Below are 15,975 nucleotides of genomic sequence, written 5' to 3' on the forward strand. Positions count from 1 at the left end.
CATATGTTTTATGCCGACTCCGAAAGGCATTTGCAAGGCAGTTGAATTTTCGCTGCGCAGTTTTTAATAAAATAGACTGGGAATGTTTTTCGAGGGTCGACTCCGTTTATAAAAATTTTTTTCTAATTTAAAAAACAGTTTTTCTTTTACCGGTACTTGAGCCAAGGATCTTTGATATAATAGGCGGAACATGCTTCCCCTGCACCACGGCGACCACCATACATTTTTGAAATATTTGATTTGTATATGGAATAATAATAATACTAAAGGTCTAATTATACTTAGAGCGCATTGCATGGCATGAAGAAACAGTACATAGCATGTGAAACATAGACCTGATTATATTTTACGTAGCGTACATAGACTATCGCTGACAAGGGCAAACACACACACACAAATAAAGTTGATATGTAAAATATACACAAACACAAGCAAGCAATATGGTTTACCCTGAGAGTGATGCTCAGTTTTCCACTCTTTGCATTAACAATGTTAACAGCACGAAGAGTGAGATAGTCGCGCGCATAGCGCATACATGGAAATCAAAATTTAACAGACATTCATGCAATGAAACGCAATTCACTGCGTAGTTTAATCAAGTACACGCAAATCCCATTGAACAGATATTGTTTGTGAGAACAATGTTGCTGTACACTGCTATGCTATGTAAGTATAATTGACCCTTAAAAAGTTTTATAAAAATTGTAACGAATTTAGGGAAACTCCGCTTATTTTCACCTTCTGAAAACGTTCGAATAGCTAACTTGTCGATTAAATAACTCCAATATTCAGTAATGCAAAATGGACTTTATTACATTACTTTGGGAGTATTACGAGTATGCTTCACAATTATACTTCACTTAGCAACTGATAGCGTGTTTAAATCAAACTGTTTACCGACTACTCAGCTTTCGCTGCTTTTATACTCCCTGTTGTCGCCTCCACCAATTTCTCCTTAGGTCTAGTAACTTCTCGAACTTCATGCTTGGTTACCAGCATATATGTACACGTATATTTGTAGTTTATAGTCTCTCGCTTAGCCATATGCATGTGTATATGTGAGTACTTCTTCGGCTGTTTAAGTACAAGAATGGCAGCTTGCTTTATTGTTGTTGTGCCTTTATTTAATAACGGCTCAGTGATGTGGGTATCACTTAGTGATACTAATATTCGTCACAATGCCCTCCACCCAAGTCTGCTCGTCCCGATCAGACAAATCTCTCGATATAACCGTTGCTAGCCTTTCCAAATGAACCAGCCTTCTATTTCGTGGTTTCCCAATGGTTTGTATGCGGTAGATGGTATCACTGATCCTCTTAGCAACTTTGTGCGGGCATTTCCAACTGTACCAAAATTTGGATGGAACACATTTCCGCCGTTTAGGGTTGTATAGCAGTACCAAATCTCTCTCCAAGAAACCTTCCGAGTTATTGTTCTTGTCGGTGTTTCATCCTACTACTCATTATCCTGGACTGTTCCTTTCCATTCTGTCGTTTTGCCAATGGACTACTTCGCAGAGCTTGAACTTGACGGATTGACTTTGCATCATCAGTATCGTCTTGACGTTTCACAAGAGTAGTGCGCGTTGTCTTGAAAACACCCTTGCATTCTTTCTGGGAAATTCTTTCCTTCGTTCAAGTGCTTTGTTTGGCCCAATCCTTCCATCAGACTTTGTCCGATCTACTGTGTTTGACTTTGGTGGTCTTTGTCGAATTGCCTTCCCCAAACTGAAGTTAGGTGGTACATCCTGGTTCTTATTGCGCATATTCCTTCTTTGCATGTCGATCCCAATATCACGGTCAACTAAGAAGTCCACTCCCAATATGACTTCATCAACGATCTCTGCCACAACGAATTTGTGTAGAACTGTGACCTTTCCAATCAATACTTCACATACAGCCTCTGCTTGGACGTGGTTATACTTGCCAGTGACCGTACAAAATCTTGATCCAGGTAACGGTTTCACTCTCCTAATGACCAAATCAGATCGGATTAAGGAAGGAGATGCGCCCATATCTACAGTCAGTACACGCTCCTTGCCATCCACATGTCCCCTGGGGGTAAGACTACTCGATTTTCTTCCGATTTGCGAGATAGATATCGCAGGACATTGAATAGCTGGGGAAAGTTCTCGATCTTTACATCTGAATCGATCTTGCTCATCTCCTCCAACTTTGTTCTTAAGCACACCCATACTGTTGGAACCACTAGGGTCAATACCGCAATGACGTGCAATGTGACCTGGCTTCCCGCAATTGAAGCATCTATCACTCCCCTTTTGCAATCCTTGCAGTGCCTCCAATATTACGTTCACCCAGTCTGGTCTTTCTACTTCCACACGGCGTGCTTTGAAAACTGGCTTACGCAGAACCGATGCTGGTTCCTGAGTCAGCGCATTGGATACTGTTTCAGCAAATGTTGGCTTTGGATTTGCGTATGTCGCTCGCTTCGTTCCAACGTCCCGTATTCCATTAATAATGCTCTGGATTTTTATCCTCTCGGTGTATTCCACGGGTGCGTCTGAATTCGCGAGATAAGCCAATCTTTCAACATCCGACGCAAATTCCTGCAAAGTCTCATTCGCCTTTTGGTAAAGGTTTTGCAACTCAATTTAATATATCTGTTTCCTATGCTCGCTTCCGTAACGTCTCCCGACAGCGGCCATCAATGCTTCATAACTGTTCCGCTCGTAATCTGGAATAGTCTGTAACATTTCAGCTGCAGGCCCTTTCAATGCCACGCACAGTGCACCAACTTTAATCTTCCGCATTCCAGTTGTTCACTGCATACGTCTTCTCAAATTAAAGCTTGAATACCTGGAAAGGAACAGAGCCGTCAAAAGATGAAGTTTTTACCTTTGGATTGCTCGCTGGAACAGCTGTGCGATTTAAATGTAACTGCTGCATAAGAATTTTCAACGCTTCTATCTCGGCATTAATTTTGTCCTCGATTTGTAAAATTTTTGCATCCTGCTCATCCAGTTTCGCAAAGAACTGCGATGATACCTGTGTCGACATTTCAGATATACGTGCCTCTTGCGCTTCCAGTTGAGATGACATATATGTCTTCTGTTCTTCCAATTGAGATGTCATTTGCGACGATATTTCTGAAATGCGTTCCTCCTGTGACACCAGCTGAGATGTCATTGTCGATGTTTGTGCAGCCAATATCATGTTAAAATCTGTGCAAAATGGTCTTTATTAGATTACTTTGGGAGTAGCACAAGTATACTTCAAAATTATACTTCACTTAGCAACTGATAGCGTGTTTAAATCAAACTGCTTACTGACTATACAGCTTTCACTGCTTTTGTGCTCTCTGGTGTCTGGTACACCCATTTCTCCTAAGGTCTAGTAACTTCTCGAACTTTATGCTTGGTTACCAGCCATATACATATGTACATGCATATTTGTAGCTTATAGTCTCTCGCATATCCATATGCACGTGTATATGTGAGTACTACTTCGGCTGATGATTACATGTGTTTATGAGTATCTCTCCGTTGCCTTGTATGTGTGTAGATGATGATTGATTTGTTTACGTACAAGAGTGGCAGCTTCCTTTATTGTTGTTGTGGCTTTATTTAATAACCGCTTAGTGATGTGAGTATCACTTAGTGATACTAATATCCGTCACAATATGTACATTAGAATCGTCAATATAAATCAGATGCTTTTCAGTCTCACGCCCTCCGATGATAGTAGGTAGTAAAAAATATCAAAAAAAAAAAAGTTTAGACCAGATTAGAGATGATTAAAAATTTCGTTCGAGAGTTAAAACTAAGATTTCTTTTAAACACCGAAAATCGATAAGTCTTTTTGAGATATCGCATATTAATTTTGTTTCTGACAGGAAACGGTTAAGGGGTGTCGCAGAGTGATTCTTCATATGGCAAGCTGAGCTTGGATGCAACACGCTTTAGCCGCCTTCAATCGGGAATTAGATTTATATGTGATAACAACCATATTACTATCGAATTTGGGTGTTAGAAAAAGTCCAATTTTTATTAATTTATTTTTTTGAGTCACCATAGAGCATTCTTAACTTTGCCCCCATGCAACGCCCTTTAGTAGTATCCAATCGGGAGCAGAATTCATGTGTAACATTTTTGTTTGAAGGGACGAGACTCGAAAAAATCGGTGATTTACCTTATTATACCCACGCTAATGTACGTTAGTAAATTTAAATTGTGCTGATATCTTTAATAAGTTAAAAGCTTCTTATTCTTAGTACAGGTGCATATCAGAGATCTGCTTTCAGTACTAATAAAATTAGTTCACTTAATCATGAGCCAAAAAATTATGTCTAAATGTGTACTTAGTCAAGTACAGACAAATACTATGAGTGATTAGCACATAAAATAGAAAATATATACGAGTGCCCCGTAACACATATATATCTCATACATATGTATATGACATTCTTGAGTATAAACTGATGTCATAGTCGCTTTAGCTCAGTAGCACTTTGATTTCGTGTGTAATATACTGTATACTTCGTTTATCATCGCTTTTACTCTGGCGCTGTATTCAGTTTAGTTTCGTGTACATCGTTGTGTTGCCAGAAGACTGATATAACTTAATTCATTTTATTGCACTATTAGTCTTACTTATTACAATTAGTGTTTTCGTATAACACAGTTGACTTTCTTGCTAAATAAGTCAATTGAGTACTGAACTGCTTCGTGGCTTATGAGCGGTTAATCATTTTACGAAGCATGACTATGTAAATGTGTGTTAGTGGATAAAAGTGCTTGATATTCTTGGTTTGCATACGCACTAATACTAATTGTTTGGTTAGTCCACTAATAACCTTAAAAGATGAATAATTGCAGCTCACTGGTGCATATATTATCGCTCATATCAACGACTATTCGTTAAAACTGTTCAAGAATTTTCAAATGGTTTAACAAGGGAAGCAAAGAGAAGCGATTGAAACAAAACACGGATGCGATAAAAGCTGCATAATTTGCAACAAACAAACATAAATTGGTTTTGTTGTTTCCCATTTGCGACATTTGACTATCAGGTAATGTTTATATGCATCAAATTCATGGTTTATTGAGCAAAGTGATGTACTGTGATCAGTCACCCGTGAAGTCTTACATATACATATATTCAGATACAATGTTATTTTATCAAAAGCTTATTAGATCGATAGAGGCAAAGTTATGGGCGTTTTCAGCGTGGCATAGACATCCTTGAATGACTGGGAATTTTAGATGCATTTAACTGTGAAACCAACATACATACATACATACATATTCATTTTTCAATAATTAATTCACGGCATTGCCACTTGAACTTTTGCGATGGAGGTATTATAAATGTGTATATATGTATGTAAACAGTTACTTTCATACATATATATTTTTAAATGGAAATGCAAAAATCCATGAAAAAGTAGAAATCATGACATCAGCCAAAAAATTTAAAGCATTTTCTCTTCTGTGGTAGATTTCTGTGACTTTGTTTGTATGCATTTCTAGAATTTTTTATACCCTTAAAATAGCTCTTATGTCAATATATACATATATCGGCTATAAAAAATAAATAAATTGGATTTAATAAAATTGACAAAAGATAAAGGATGGAGTTTTAAATTCTTCCATGCTGCAAAGATCTGAGCGGATACAATGGAATACGGAAAGTATCTAGTCACTATCATCTTGGTCCAACACAAAGTAGCACTACGAATTGAGTCAGCTTGTCATCAGTTTCAGCTGTTCTTTTCGTTTTTCAAAAGACTAATATTTTCAGTAGAAGTAGGTGCCGTGCAGATACAGGAAAAATTGCTCCCCAGCTACCAAGGGGAAAGAAGAGCAATACGGCGTGCAAGTGTACTAGAAAAATAATCGTCCAGCTGGATCTATTATTGCAGCGAGTCTCAGCAAGCACAAAACTATCTCTTAAAGGGGCGGTACCAGTTTTGCCACTGTTTCCTCGCAGTACTTTCAACTGACACTTTTGATATTGTGGTGTCCCACGAATTGGCATTGCCATCCTTTGTAGGCCTTCGGAACGCATTATAAACTGGTCCAGTCGTAGCTAGTTCTTAAATAACCCCTTATTTTAGGTCTCCAATTTAAATTGTAGCTAAGACTTAAGCGACGTAGGTAGAAGTGTGGCTGCCAATTTTCCCGCTCTGCATCCGATTAGCACCAGTTTGTAGGTAGTAATCAAACTTGTAGTGCGAAACTGGTGCTTTGCGCGACTTTCTCCCATTTCCGCCACGGAGATGATTGAAGCGAATACATTGCTTAAATAATGGGTAAATATTCTACTAACGGTATAACCTCCATTTCGACATCTTTACGTCAAGGTTAGAAGTATTTATGACCTATACCCGTTTAGTTTTAGCTTTCTATGAAATTACCGGATGACGGATGGGTTATGGTCGGTATAAACTCAAGCTCTTTAACGTAAACGTAGCTACTGAGCTCACGTGAAGCGCACCTGTACCTGAAGTAATACTTTATGCGATCCAAAGAAAATCATGGAATTAAGGAAGCTAAATTACGCATTCAAAAATGGTGTTCTTCCACTCAGAAATTTGTAGTCCTACAGCATCTTTTATGGAGATGAAAAAAAGTATCTTCTTCCACCACTAAACTTAAAAGCCAGAGTATAAGATTGGAAGAATAAGTGCTAAATTCGAATTAGGATGATTACGAAATATATTGGTGGGTACCTATTTTATTGACTCAGATTTTGGGTCATTCTGGTTGCACACTGCGGTCGTAAGACTTCATGGTTCCAAACTGAAGGCAATGTGAGCAGTGATAACTACTCAGAAGGTTTTTGATTTTACTTAAGAATAGCACCACCGATTCCTTCAAACGTTTTTCAGGTGACATCAGCAGGTTAAAAACTGTTCTGCTGAAGAACTACGAGAAAGGTAACTGAATAAGCCAAGATCAAATATCTGAGTGACATAGCCCCTTCTCTAGCTGCGTAAAAAAATTACTTATATCAGACCAAAATAGGTTTCTTTATAAACTTATAGTCATTTCTTAATTCAATTAAGTAGTACATGGAAATCAGAATTAATGATTTCGATCGGGGCAGTGAATTCCTGAATACTTCCTTCACAGCTGCCCTCATCTAGCTAGGACACTCATGGAATAACATTACAGGCAGGTTGTTGACGGTCTTTAATAGACGATTACAATGATTAAATTTCTCAAGTTTTAAACGGACGGAGAGATCTTGTTAAAAAAAATTTGGTCAGTATTGGCGAACCGGCTATGCTGTGCGCCGCTGATTACTGTGGAGCGCCCTCTTTACCTCTACGAGACCTGAATACAAAATAACGGGCTCGGTGGTTTCCTCCAACAACCCGCACTTCTTCCATCTGTTCTCACTGACTAGGCATAATTAAAAGCATGCAGAGCCAGAAAACAGTTCCCAGTCAGAAAAAAATCATGAGCATACAGGCTCCTCCTTTCTATAATAAGAGTAACTTTGTTTATCTAAGGTTGTAAAATCTGTACATGGTCTCCGATACTTTGCAGCCCCGCGCTCGATTCTATGCCTTTCCTGCTTGATCGATCGTGTGTAAATCTCGTCTTCATTTGATCCTCGTCTACAGTACGAGTTTCGGGGGAAGCGCCCTGTTCACCTACCTTATCAGTTTTTTCATTGCAACGTGAGATATAAGAAGACGGAAAATGGGTTTGAACACGATAACGTTTACAGTTACGCTTGTGTTTGCGGATGCTATTAAAAGGAGTTTTCTGGTTACAGTTACGGTGCCGATTACGATTGCTGTTGCTATTATAATTACGGTTGGAAAATTGTTGCTGTTATGCGGTTACAACTTTGATTACTGTTACTGTTACGATAACGATTAGTGTTATGGTTATGATGAAGATACGTTTTTTGTTACTATTAATCGTACGATCATGGTTATGGTTACGATAACGGTTACGGTTACGATAACGGTTACGGTTACGACAGCGATTATAATTAAGCTAATAATTTTCTTAACGATTACGGTTACAGTTATGATTACGGTTACGACACCAATTACGATTACAAGATCAGTTTCAGTAACTGTTACGGTTATGATTACGAATACCATAACGGTGACAGACACATTTAGGATTAATAATACAGTTGGGTTTACGGTAAGGGTTGCGGTCAAGGGTGCGAATAAGGCTACAGTTACGTAACAGCAGCAGTAATTAGTAGATATGGTTGCGATCACGCCTACGGGTATGACATCAATTATCATCGAAAACCTCCGAATAACCTGTCATTGAAAATGGGTCACTAATTAGTCCATTATATTGGAATTATCTATGTTCGAAACTATTTTGAAACTATTATATTTTTTTTTTGTAGTAAGAAGTAGAATTTAAATTTCAACGTCTCCGTATAAGCTGAAAAAAACGCCAGCCTAATGTACACATATGCTAGTGAATAAAGTGAAAAATATAAAAGACCCAAATACTTAAGTACTTAGCAGCACTCGTCCTCTCTGATGCAGTCTACGACCTACTTACTGTACTTTGAACCACCTCAACTCCGCTTGCATTAACTTCTTGTCCCAGTCTCTAAACCTTATTTGTTTAAATTGTATGCTTTGTAAAAGTGAAGTGAAAAACTCTGCCCATTTTATGGCACATAATCTTGCGTGCAGTCAAAAATTTCAACAGTTAATTAATTTCGAAAGCCATTGCAACAAAAGCAACAACAATAAACAGCAAAAGGGTACGTACTGAAAGCGGAAATAAACAAATTTTCATGAAACTGAGAAATAACGACAAGCGAATTAACAAAAAGAGAAAGAGTAATTGGGTTAAAAAAAGAGCTTGAAACAAAAATATCTTTATGTAGTGCATTTTATGCAAAATTAAGCAAATTGCAAAAACAACCACAACAGCAAAAAGGGAAGTTTACTTTAGCACACAGAAATACATTCGAATTAATATATTTTAACTAAAAGTTGTTGGCAAGCGGCGCCGAAGAGTTTGACAGTTTTTCTGCATTATCGCTAATTAAGTAAAAAAAAAAACAAAAACAAAAACAAAACGTTTTCAAAACCAACAACAACAAAAAGGAAATGCATAACAAAAAACAACAAATATTGTTTGTGTGTCAATGACAGTAAAATGTGCAAACAATTTACGCATGAAATTACAACTTTTACCAAAGTGTTTTCGCCTGTCAACACTTCAAAAGCCAAACGTGTAATGCAAGTGGTTGTATAACTACAGCAACAGCAAAAAAAAAAAAAACAGAAAATCACTGCGCCATACGCTGGGTGGACGACATGACAAATATTTAGTTGTTGAAATTTATTTTCGTAAGTATGCCTCGTAAAGTCAGCAGGGGTGCCTAAATTCATGCCAACCCACTGCAGTCAAACTACGGGCAATAATAAATCCCGCTGTGTAATCGCGTCATTTGTTTTTTATGTTGTTCTTGTAGTTTTTGTTTTGTTGTAGCATATTCGCTGTAAAAAGCTGTGCAACGTTCCGTTCCATTGCAACGTCTATTGAATTCTGCAGTGTTCATGCTGAGTTTAGGACTTTACTCTCCAGATAATTATTATGTGTGTAGCGTCCATTTAGGTACGTATACATCTACTCGTCGGTATAACCATTGCACTGAAGGTAAAATCAACACATTTAATTTTAATAATAAGCAATGAAATCATTTCAACAATGTTGCGTACTTCCTTCCGCATCTCTCTATTCGAGTTCCTACGAAAATGCTCTTCCAATTTCGTTCTTTTCAGCATTTAAATTTTTTACTCAGTTGAGCAGAGCTCACAAAGTATATTAAGTTTGATTGGATAACGGTTGGTTGTACATATATAAAGGAATCGAGATAGATATAGACATCCATATATCAAAATAATCAGGATCGAAAAAAAATTTGATTGAGCCATGTCCGTCCGTCCGTCCGTTAACACGATAACTTGAGTAAATTTTGAGGTATCTTGATGAAATTTGGTACGTAGGTTCCTGAGCACACATCTCAGATCGCTATTTAAAATGAACGATATCGGACTATAACCACGCCCACTTTTTCGATATCGAAAGTTTCGAAAAACCGAAAAAGTGCGATAATTCATTACAAAAGACCGATAAAGCGACGAAACTTGGTAGATGAGTTGAACTTATGACGCAAAATTGAAAATTAGTAAAATCTTGGACAATGGGCGTGGCACCGCCCACTTTTAAAAGAAGGTAATTTAAAATTTTTGCGAGCTGTAATTTGGCAGTCGTTGAAGATATCATGATGAAATTTGGCACGAACGTTACCCTTATAACTGTATGTACGCTTAATAAAAATTAGCAAAATCGGAGAAGGACCACGCCCACTTTTAAACAATTTTTTTTTTTAAGTAAAATTTTAACAAAAAATTTAATATCTTTACAGTATATAAGTAAATTATGTCAAGATTCAACTCCAGTAATGATATGGTGCAACAAAATACAAAAATAAAAGAAAATTTAAAAATGGGCGTGGCTCCGCCCTTTTTCATTTAATTTGTCTAGGATACTTTTAACGCCATAAGTCGAACAAAAATTAACCAATCCTTTTGAAATTTGGTAGGGGCATAGATTTTATGGCGTTAACTGCTTTCTGTGAAAATGGGCGAAATCGGTTGATGTCACGCCCAGTTTTTATACAAAGTCGTCCGTCTGTCCTTCCGCATGGCCGTTAACACGATAACTTGAGCAAAAATCGATATATCTTTACTAAACTCAGTTCACGTACTTATCTGAGCTCACTTTATCTTGGCATGAAAAATGAACGAAATCCGACTATGACCACGCCCACTTTTTCGATATCGAAAAGTACGAAAAATGAAAAAAATGCCATAATTCTATACCAAATACGAAAAAAGGGATGAAATATGGTAAGGTAATTGGATTGCTTTATTGACGCGAAATATAACTTTAGAAAAAACTTTATAAAATGGTTGTGACACCTACGATATTAAGTAGAAGAAAATGAAAAAGTTCTGCAGGGCGAAATAAAAAACCCTTACAATCTTGGCAGGTATTACATATATAAATAAATTAGCTGTATCCAACAGATGATGTTCTGGGTCACCCTGGTCCACATTTTGGTCGATATCTGGAAAACGCCTTCACATATACAACTACCACCACTCCCTTTTAAAACTCTCATTAATACCTTTAATTTGATACCCATATCGTACAAACTCATTCTAGAGTCACCCCTGGTCCACCTTTATGGCGATATTTCGAAAAGGCGAACACCTATAGAACGAAGGCCCACTCCCTTTTAAAAATACTCATTAACACCTTTCATTTGATACCCATATCGTACAAACAAAGTCTAGAGTCACTCCTGGTCCAGAAAGGCCCACTCCCTCTTAAAATACTCATTAGCTCCTTTCGTTTGATACCCATATTGCACAAACGAATTCTAGAGTCACCCCTGGCCCACCCTTATGGCGATATCTCGAAACGGCGTCCACCTATGGAACTAAGGATTACTCCCTTTTAAAATACTCATTAATACCTTTCATTTGATACCCATATCGTACAAACGCATTCTAGAGTCACACCTGGTCCATCTTTATGGCGATATCTCGAAAAGGCGTCCACCTATAGAACTAAGGCCTACAACCTCTTAAAATACTCATTAACTTCTTTCGTTTGATACCCATATTGCACAAACGAATTCTAGAGTCACCCCTGGTCCACCTTTATGGAGATATCTCGAAAAGGCGAACACCTATAAAACGAAGGCCCACTCCCTTTTAAAAATACTCATTAACACCTTTCATTTGATACCCATATCGTACAAACAAAGTCTAGAGTCACCCGTGGTCCACCTTTATTGCGATACCTCGAAAATGCGTCCACCTATAGAACTAAGGCCCACTCCCTCTTAAAATACTCATTAACTCCTTTCGTTTGATACCCATATTGCACAAACGAATTCTAGAGTCACCCCTGGTCCACCTTTATGGCGATATCTCGAAAAGGGGTCCACCTATAGAACTAAGCCCCACGCCCTTTTAAAATAATCATTAACACCTTTCATTTGATACCCATATCATACAAACAAATTCTAAAGTCACCCCTGGTCCACCTTTATGGCGATATCTCGAAAAGGCGAACACCTATAAAACGAAGGCCCACTCCCTTTTAAAATGCTCATTAATACCTTTCATTTGATACCCATATCGTACAAACGCATTCTAGAGTCAACCCTGATCCACCTTTATGGCTATATCCCTAAATGGCGTCCACCTATAGAAATATGGCCCACTCCCTCATAAAATACTCTTTAATGCCTTTCATTTGATACACATATCATACAAACACATTCCAGGGTTTCCCTCGGTTCATTTTCCTACATGGTTATTTTCCCTTATGTTGTCACAACTGAGTATGTAATGTTCGGTTACACCCGAACTTAACCTTCCTTACTTGTCTTTTTTGTTATTGCTGTTGTAAACTCTGTGTTGTTTTGTAATATTTTTTAGTGTTAAGATTTTGCTTGGCAATTAACTAATTAAGCAAGTTTTAACTATTTTCTTCGAAAAGTTCGAGGCATAACAGTTATGTTAAAAATAGTAGTACTTTCAAAAATAATTGTTTTGTCTCAAGCGGTGGTAGAAACTGTGGCTGTGTCCGTAAGAGTAAAATCATCGCAGTGATTGTGGGTTAGTCGTTGATTAGCGGGCAACAAGCTAATATGTAGGTGTGCACTCATTTTGTTAGCATTAAAAAAAATTAGTTATAAATATGTAATAAAAATACTATTTCATTTTTCTAGTCCAACGAAAAAGTAAAACAAAATATTTTGCTAATACTAAACAATCAAAACGAAAATGTGCCGTTGACAGTAGCCTCTCTCGAAGTCTCTACTCTATTTGTTCAGCTACTACTAAATGAAAGAGAATAATAATATGGGCGAAATGAGCACGAATAATTATTTCACTACCTGACGACCTCTGGTCTAAAGTGTAAATTTACAAGTGCAATATAAGTTTATTGCACTTGCGTAGTTTCATGAAACAACTAAGATTACATTTTGCTCTAAATAACAGATGGTCCGGTCAAAATAGACAGTCGATGTTAGATTAATGCCAGCTGAAAAGAAGTGAAATGTTTCAAAACATATATCAAATGAAAATTTAAAAACTTTTCATCATACCGGTACATAGAAAAAAATTTATACGAATTCGAAAATCAATAAAGCGGGTTTTTCGAGATTTTCCTGAAAATTGTATGTATTATAACAAAAATTTTGGGGAAAAAATAGTAAATGATCTTCAAAAAAGATCTCAATAATATATTTTCTTAAAGCTCACAATCTCTTAGAGCTTATATCGATCATAATTTACAAAAAATTTGTTGGTTGCTACCTACTTTGGAGTTTTTTTACATACTAATTCTTGATTTTTTATAGTTAGCTGAGCAGAGCTCACAGACCTTTGTTCGCATGACGGCAATCCGTAACAGTACAAACTAATCGAGATAGATATATACTTCTATATATCAAAATGATCTGGGCGAAAAAAGAAATTCATTTAGCCATGTCCGTCAGTCCGTCCGTCCGCCCGTAAACACGATAACTTGGGAAAATTTTGAGGTATCTTGATAAAATTTTGTATGTGGGTTCCTAGGCGCTCATCTCAGATCGCTATTTAAAATGAACGAAATCGGACTGCAACCACGCCCACTTTTTCGACATCCAACATTTCGAAGAACAAAAAAAGTGCGATAATTCATTACCAAAGACGGATAAAGGAATGAAACTTGGTAGGTGAATTAACCTTATGACGCAGAAAAAGAATTAATAAAATTTTGGTCAAAGGGCGAGGCACCGCCCACTTTTAAAATAAGGTAATTTAACAGTTAGCAAGCTGCAATTTGGCAGCCGTTGAATATATCATGATGAAATTTGGCAGAAACGTTACTACAATCACTATTTGTGTTTTAAATAAAAATTAGCAAAATCGGATGACGAACACGCCCACTTGAAAAAAAAAAATTTTTAAGGCAAATTTTAACAAAAAATTTGATATCTTTACAGTCTAAAGGTAAATTATGCCAACATTCAACTCCAGTAATGATATGGTGCAACAAAATACAAATATAAAAGAAATTTTCAAAATGGGCGTGGATCCGCCCTTTTTCATTTAATTCGTCTAGAATACATTTAATGCCATAAGTTGAACAAAAATTTACCAATCCTTGTGAAATTTGGTAGGGGCGTAGATTCTATGACGATAACTGTTCTGTGAAAGTGGGCGAAATCGGTTGAAGTAACGCCCAGTTTTATACACAATCGACCGTCTGCCCTTCCGCTCGGCTGTTAACACGATAACTTGAACAAAAATAGATATATCTTTACTAAACTTAGTACACGTACTTATATGAACTCACTTTATCTTGACATAAAAAACGGCCGAAATCGGACTATGACCACGCCCACTTTTTCTATATCGAAAATTACCAAAAAGGAAAAAATGCCATAATTCTATATCAAATATAAAACATGGTAACTGGATTCGTTTATTGACGCAAAATAGAACTTTAGAAAAAACTTTGTAAAATGGGTATGACACCTACCATATTAAGTAGAAGAAAATGAAAAAGTTATGCAGGGCGAAATCAAAAGCCCTTGGAATCTTGGCAGGAATATTGTTCGTGGTATTACATATATAAATAAATTAGCGGTACCCGACAGATGACCTTCTGTGTCACCCTGGTCCACATTTTGGTCGATATCTGAAAAACGCCTTCACATATACAACTAAGGGCCAATCCCTTTTAAACCCTCATTAATACCTTTAATTTGATACCCATATCGTACAAACGCATTATAGACTCACACCTGGTCCACCTTTATGGCGATATCTCTAAAAGGCGTCCACCTATAGAAGAAAGGAAAACTCCCTTTTAAAATACTCACTAACACCTTTCGTTTGATACCCATATCGTACAATACTCATTCTAGAGTCACCTCTGGTCCACCTTTATGGCGATATCCCGAAATGGGTTCAACCTATAGAACTATGGCCCACTCCCTTTTAAAATACTCTTTAATACATTCCATTTGATACACATGTCATACAAACACATTCCAGGGTTACCATAGGTTCTTTTCCTAAATGGTGATTTACCCTTATTTTGTCTCCAAAGCTCTCAGCTGGGTATGTAATGTTCGGTTACACCCGAACTTAGCCTTCCTTACTTGTTTTGGACTAATTTTGGTAATACTTCCAAACCGTTTCGGAATCACTTTGGTATTATTTTCGAAATCGATTCGGGACTATTTCGGAACCGGTTCTTCATAAATCATATTCTCTATAATTTTTGTTTGGCCCTTACTTTTCTAACATTATGTGAAACAAAAGTCGAAAAAAATGCAAGGCGCGATAGCCTCCGAAGATTTTATAGGCCGAGCTTCTCTTCCGATTTGCGTCGTGCTCCTTTTTAATTTTCTCCATAAATAGGCGGGACGGTAACTACATGTAAAATGCTGTTTGAAAATTGGGTGTTCTTTTGAAATGTTAGTATATGACTTTCGTTTGTTGATTAAAGTTAATAATTGTAAGAGTGGGTTGTTGTTGTAGTAGCGATAAGGAGGCTCCCCGAAGGCCTTGGGGAGTGTTATGGATGTTGATGGTCCTTTGCCGGATGCAGATCCGGTACGTTCCGGTACCAAGCCCGACCTTCTCGGGAACAATTTTTTATGACCACGTGCGACCTTCTTGGCCATACAGCCCTCTCACCTCCTAGAGCCATGAAGATTTCGGGGTCACCAGAGCCTCGGCTGTTAATGAAGCAGGATTCGCCACGGATAGGTGAGGTTGACAATTGTGTTTGGAGAAGCTATAAATTGTGCTGCTAACCTGAAAGGGTTGCGCTACACAACCCTTTGAATCTGATATTTTAGACGCCTCTGACGACAGGCATACCTACCGCGGGTATATTCTGATCCCCTAACCCACTAGGGGTAAGAGTGG

At 37.4% G+C, this 15,975-nt stretch overlaps 1 protein-coding gene across 1 annotated transcript in view; it reads right to left on the reverse strand.

The window, feature by feature from the left end:
* The window catches only part of dpr8 (defective proboscis extension response 8), a 245,019-nt gene that overhangs the window by 171,699 nt on the left and 57,345 nt on the right, over positions 1-15,975 (reverse strand). The gene's annotated exons all lie outside the window — the stretch shown is intronic.

The sequence above is a fragment of the Eurosta solidaginis genome, chromosome 4 (genome assembly GCF_040869045.1).
Source record: "Eurosta solidaginis isolate ZX-2024a chromosome 4, ASM4086904v1, whole genome shotgun sequence".
In the NCBI taxonomy this organism is placed as follows: Eukaryota; Metazoa; Arthropoda; class Insecta; order Diptera; family Tephritidae; genus Eurosta; species Eurosta solidaginis.